A 6,256-nucleotide genomic window follows, 5' to 3' on the forward strand; every position below is an offset into this window, starting at 1 on the left:
GAGAACCAGATCGCCCAATCCAAAACTATGTCTCTTGACCATAGTATTAAAATAACGAGTGCTTTTCTGTTTGTAATGTGCGAGCTGTAACTGTGAATCCTCTCGTTTCTCATCAATCAATTCGAGAGACGTGTTAAGTAGCTCATCATTCCACTCCTGGCTGAATGTCCTTAGTTTGTGTGTGGCTATCATAGCTTCGACGGGAAGGATGAGGTCAAGGAGAAAGGAGTGCGTCCTATGGAGGTCCTGTGGGAAGTTCAGTATGCCCAAAGTACTTGTGGGAGTTGCTCAGGCCAGACTCCTTTGGCCTCATCTAACCTTTTTTTAAGGCTCACCTTTAGGGTCTTATTCACAGCCTCGACCTGTCCATTGGCCTGTGGATATGCTACCGACGAAAAACTCTTAATAACGCCATATTTTTCACAGAAGTCGGTGAAGAGATCAATGTCGAACTAGGTCCCATTATCTGACATGATCTTTTTAGGAAGCCCAAATTGACATACAATGTTCTTCACCACAATGTCCAGGACTCTCTTTGAAGTGATGGTTGCCAAAGGCTCGGCCTCTACCCACTTCGTGAAATAATCGATTGCCACCACCGAGTAACGAACTCCTCCCTTTCCCATAGGTAAGGATCCTATTAGGTCAATTCCCCAGACTGCAAATGGCCACGGGGATGAGATCATCGTTAGCTCGACTGGAGCAGCTCGGGCAACTGTGGCAAAGCGCTGGCATTTGTCTCATTTCTGAACATGGGAGATGGGATCTTTCATTAAAGTGGGCCAAAAATAGCCCTGCCTTAAAATTTTTAAGGCTAGGTTTTGCCCTCCAGCATGTTCTCCACAAAAGCCTTCATGCACCTCTTGCAGAAAGGTTTTAGCCTCCTCAGGCAGAACACACCGTAGGAGAGGTAGTGAATGACCATGTCAGTATAATGTACCATCCACTGTCACATACCTCGGAGCTTGATAGAGTATTTTTCTCGCATCCTTTCTTTCCTCAGGTAGCCTACCCGTTGTAAGGTATTCCACTACGGGGGTCATCTAGGTCGGCCTCGTGTTGATCATCTTGACCTCTACCATTTTTTCTGTCATGCTCGGACTCTCCAAGAATTCCACTGGTACTACATTCAAAGTCTCAACTTCCTTGGTGGTGGCAAGCCTTGCCAAAGCGTCAACATTAGAGTTCTGCTCACGAGGTATCTATTCAATAGTGTTGTACTCAAATTCTAATAGCTCCCCCTTCACCTTAGCCAGGTAAGCCGCCATCTTGGTACCACAAGCTTGATACTCCCCCAACACGTGATTGACCATGAGCTGGGAATCACTATAGCATTGGATGGCCTTTGCTCTCAGCTCCTTTGCCACTCTAAGTCCGGCTAGCAAGGCCTCATATCCGGCTTCTTTGTTAGATGCTTTGAATCTGAATCTCAGAGTTGTATGGAATTAATGCCCTTGTGGAGAGATCAATATATTCCCAGCTCTGAATCCATTCTCAATCGATGAGCCGTCTATGAATATTTTCCACAACCCCTCCACCGATTCCTTCAAAAGCTCCTCTTCAAATCTGGTGCATTCAGCCACAAAATCAGCAAGGGCCTGGCTTTTGATCGAGGTCCATGGTACGTATAGTATCTCGAACTAGCTGAGTTCAACCGCCCATTCTAAAAGACGTCCCAACGTTTCAGATTTTTGCAATACCTGCCTTAGAGGTTGATCAGTCATGACGTGGATTGAATGGGACTGGAAATATGGTCTGAGCTTCCTAGAAGCTAATATTAGGCAGAATGCTATCTTTTCTATTAGTGGATACCGTGATTTAGCTCTGAGAAGTCTCTTACTTATAAAATACACTGGTTTTTGAGTGCGGTCTTCTTCCCAAACTAACACGGCACTGACTGCCTTTTCTGTCATAGAAAAATAAAGGAACAGGGGTTCTCCAGGCATAGGCTTAGAGAATATTGGGGGCTCGGCCAAGTGTGATTTTAGGTCGAGGAATGCCTGCTCGCACTCCTCAGTCCATTGAAATTTCTTGTTTCCTCTAGGCAAGTTGTATAACGGCAAGCACTTGTCATTGAATTTTGAAATAAATCGATTCAGGTCTGCCACATTTCCAGTTAGGCTCGGAACTTCTTTATGTGAGCTAGGCGAAGGCATTTCCAATAATGATCTGATTTTATTCTGGTTCGCCTCTATCCCCCTTGTATTGACTATGAATCCCATAAATTTTCCCGACGTCACTCCAAAAGTACATTTCTGGGATTCAGCCTCATATTATACCTCCTCAAGATCTCAAAACATTCATTTAGATCGGATACATGGTTATCAGCAGTCTTGGATTTGACTAGCATATCGTCGACATACACTTCCATATTTTTCCCGATCTGACCAATGAACATTCTGTTAACTAATCGTTGGTAGGTAGCTCCGGCATTCTTCAGTCCGAAGGGCATAACTTTTTAACAATATACATTAGTTGGAGTCATAAAGCTAGTATGCTCTTAGTCCATAGGATTCATCGCGATCTGGTTATATCCAGAATATGCATCCATGAAGGACATGAGTTCATGTCCCACGGTGGCATCTACCAACTGATCAATCCTTGGCAGTGGAAAGCAATCCTTAGGACAAGCTTTGTTCAGGTTGGAGAAATCAATGCAGGTCCTCCACTTTCCGTTTGGCTTTGGGGCCAGGATAGGATTCGCGACTCAGATAAGATATTTTTCTTCAAGAATAAACCCACACTTTAATAGTCGAGCCACTTCTTCCTCTAGTGCTTCAGCTCGGACTGTTCCCAAGTGTCTTTATTTCTGGGATTTTGCAGGCATGCTTTTGTCCAAGTTTAGAGTGTGCATGATCACACTTGGGCCTATTCCCACCATATCTTCATGGGACCAGGTGAAAACATCTAGATTCCCTTGTAAAAATTTAACCAGCTCCTTTTTCCTATCATCGCCAAGATTTTTCCCAATCTTAATGACTCTTCAAGCGTCTTTGGGATCTATATTTACTTCCTCGAGCTCCTTAATAGCTTGGAGCTCTGATTTGTCCTCATCCATTCGTGGGTCGATATCATCACTTAGGGCGACGTCACTATCCTTTATTTCTTGAGGTTCTTCCGTCCCGCAGGCAACTACTACTTCCTGGGACTCCTCACCTCCATCACTTACGACCATTGCTTGATGCCCGGGTTGTGATTTTCTCTTCATAGAAATGCTATAGCATTCCCTGGCAGCGAGCTAATCGCCTCTGATGGTGCATATTCTCGTAAATGAGGGGAATTTGATTGCTAGGTGGAGGATAGAGGTTATGGCTTCAAACGCCATCAACGAAGGTCGACCCAGAATTGCATTGTATGCGGCTGGACAATCGATGACCATGAACTCAAGCAGCTTGGAGACAGTTATGGACCTTCACCCAATGTTACCACCAATTCGATCGTTTTGATGGCAGCCGACCTTTCACCTGAAAAACCATATAGAATCATTGAGGTTGCCTTCAGCTCGGTTACAGACAATCCCATTTTTTCTAAGGTGGACCTAAAAAGTAGATTCATAGAACTTTTGTTGTCTACTAGCGTCCTTCGAACTCTCCGATTGGTGAGCTGAACTGTTATGACCAGTGGATCGTTATGTGAGAACTGGACATGGCTGGCATCTTCCTCCATAAAAATGATTGGTTGTTTTTCCAATCGCTGCTGCTTTGATAACCGTTGTTCCTGGATGAACTCCACTCCGTTATGGGACTTCAGTTCATTGATATACCTCTTCTGGACACCTCTGCTCGTACCTGCCAGATGAGGTCCTCCTAAAATAGTGGCTATATCTCCTCCTGTTATCGAAGGAGGATTGTCCTGATTCATCTAATTCGGCTTGATTCATTGGACCTTCAGGAGCTGACGGAGGGTTTTGTCCAGCGGGCTGACTGGGAGTCTCGATCTCATCCTTCGGCTTTCTATAGTCATCAGTGTTATGACCGATATCATTGTGAAATCGGCAAAACTTCGAAGGATCTCTCTTCGTTCTTTGGTTTTTTAGCGGTTCTGGCTTCTTCCATGGAAGGCGAGTAGAATTAGCTAAGAAGATGTGTTCTCTAGTATCTGTGTGATCGGTATATGTTGTGTAGACCGGTTTAAGTTTCTCCACGAACTTGTTTTTCTTTGTTCCACTGTGGTCACCCCCACCATTTCCCTTTCTCTTATTATTTCCCCCTTGGTTATTCTGGGCAAATATTTGAGCCTTAGCTGCAACATCTGTTACCGTTCCAACGGGCTGGACAGGGACTTGGCTGGTTCCTATGACGGAAGCTGGGCTCGTTTCAAGAACTCGTCCGCAGTATTAACTCATTTCCTCTATAGCTCATGCCATAGGTCGCCTCCAGCAAGAATTCCCGTCCTCATTGCCAAGAGCTTGGAGCTTTTGTCGGCATCTGTAGCTCAAGCAGCAACATTGGCAAACCAACTTAGATATGCTTTCAACAGTTCACCGGGCTGCTGCTTTACATTAGCTAAAGAGTCAGCCTTAATCCAAGCTGCCTGGGAAGCCATGAATCCTCTCTTAAAATTAGTGGAAAAACTCTTCCACGAGCTGATTAAATGCCTCTTTTATTATTTGAACCACTGCCTAGCTGGTCCGATCAGAGTCGAGGGGAATATAAGGCACCTTAGCTCAGGCTAGTGTTGTGGGCCATCATTATGGTGTTGAACATCCCCAGGTGATCAGACAGATCCCCATCACCATCAAACTTTGATAAATGTGGCATCCTAATACCCACTAGATATGCAGTCGCCGCAATATTCGGGGCGAAAAGCTCGAGCTCATCCTCTGAGTCACACTCATCTTTCTCTTTTTCCGATAGAAGCTTCCTCATTAGCTCCTCCATCTGGGCTAGCCTTTTGAGGGTTTGGTCCCTGGTTCCTAGGTTATTATGGGGCTGTTCAACAGTCCCCGTCCTATCGTATGCGCTCGGCAGGTTGTTGTCCCTCCAAGTTTTGGCTTGGTTTTGTGGGATATTCCCATTATCACGTACTTCGGAAGGACCTCCCCTTTGACGAGTGTAACTGACTCCTTCATTTTGGGCTGAATTTCTTCTCTGTGAATTCAGGCGATCTTGCCGATCAGGTTGTGTATCATATCGAGGACTTTGTATCGAACTTAGATGGTTTCTCAGATCGCTCTCAAACCTATAACTTCGATGACTTTTAGTCCAAAACTTCCATTTGTGAAGCATACTTCTCGTGGTTGAGGTCGAGGATCTAGATTATCAACACATGTTCGCGGGACATAGGTATGGGCAGACGGAGGAGGATTTCTCTTGCTGTCTCCATAAGCAAGAATGTCCCACGCATGACGAGGCTCTGTCGTATATCTTATGGGTGATGGGGGGTGCCTAACTGGCAAGGAAATCCTTGTCCCATCAGGGCGAACTAAATTAGCCCGCACTTGTCCCCCCCCCCCCCCCCCCTCATCATTTCAAGCTCTCTGCGCCTAGCGATCTAATCGTGACGCAGGAGGGTTGGCTGGAACATTTTGTCTCTGTGAGCCTGTTCCAGCTCTTCCCTATGGATTTCCATGGGTACCTCGAGGCGCTGAGGAAGGAGGTACCGAACTTGGGGTTGCGGTCTTAACTGACCGACTGACTTACTGATGTCCTCTCCGAGGGCCACTAGGTTGAGCATTTTGGAAGCCTTGCGTCGTAGGCACAGAGCTTGGGTGGCAGTTTTAACTGACCGACTTGGTTTGGATGGGCTATTCCTGTGGGACTTATGAGGCCCACTTTGCCTCTTTCTGACATTAGCATCGGTTGCAAGAGGGGGTAACCGAGCCAAAACCTCCTAAATTTGCATGTTTGCCTTGGCAAGATGGCTTTCATAACTGTATGTTTTCCAACTCAACTGCAATCAAGTAGTCTGGGTTTGGATTCGGTGGTGATGACGCCGAACTCCTAGTATCGCCGTGACCCACCGGTTGCTTTCCCGGTCATTGTTGAACTTCAGGGCCATGCTCATTTGAAACAGCAGTGTGATGGGCCCCCTGCTCACTAGGCTGTTCCATCTCATTTTCGTGCATTGAGCGAGTGACCACCATGATGAGATTTGATTGGGATTTTGGTGAAAGCACTAATCTCTCCTCTCAATGAAAGCACCAAATTGTTGATGCGGTTTTTTTCCAACATTGAATTAAGAAAATAACAAGGTTGAATTAGTGCTTGATAATAAACCAAAATAAGAAATTAACTCTCAAGAACACAGATCTTTT

The sequence above is a fragment of the Humulus lupulus genome, chromosome 8, assembly GCF_963169125.1.
Source record: "Humulus lupulus chromosome 8, drHumLupu1.1, whole genome shotgun sequence".
NCBI lineage: Eukaryota > Viridiplantae > Streptophyta > Magnoliopsida > Rosales > Cannabaceae > Humulus > Humulus lupulus.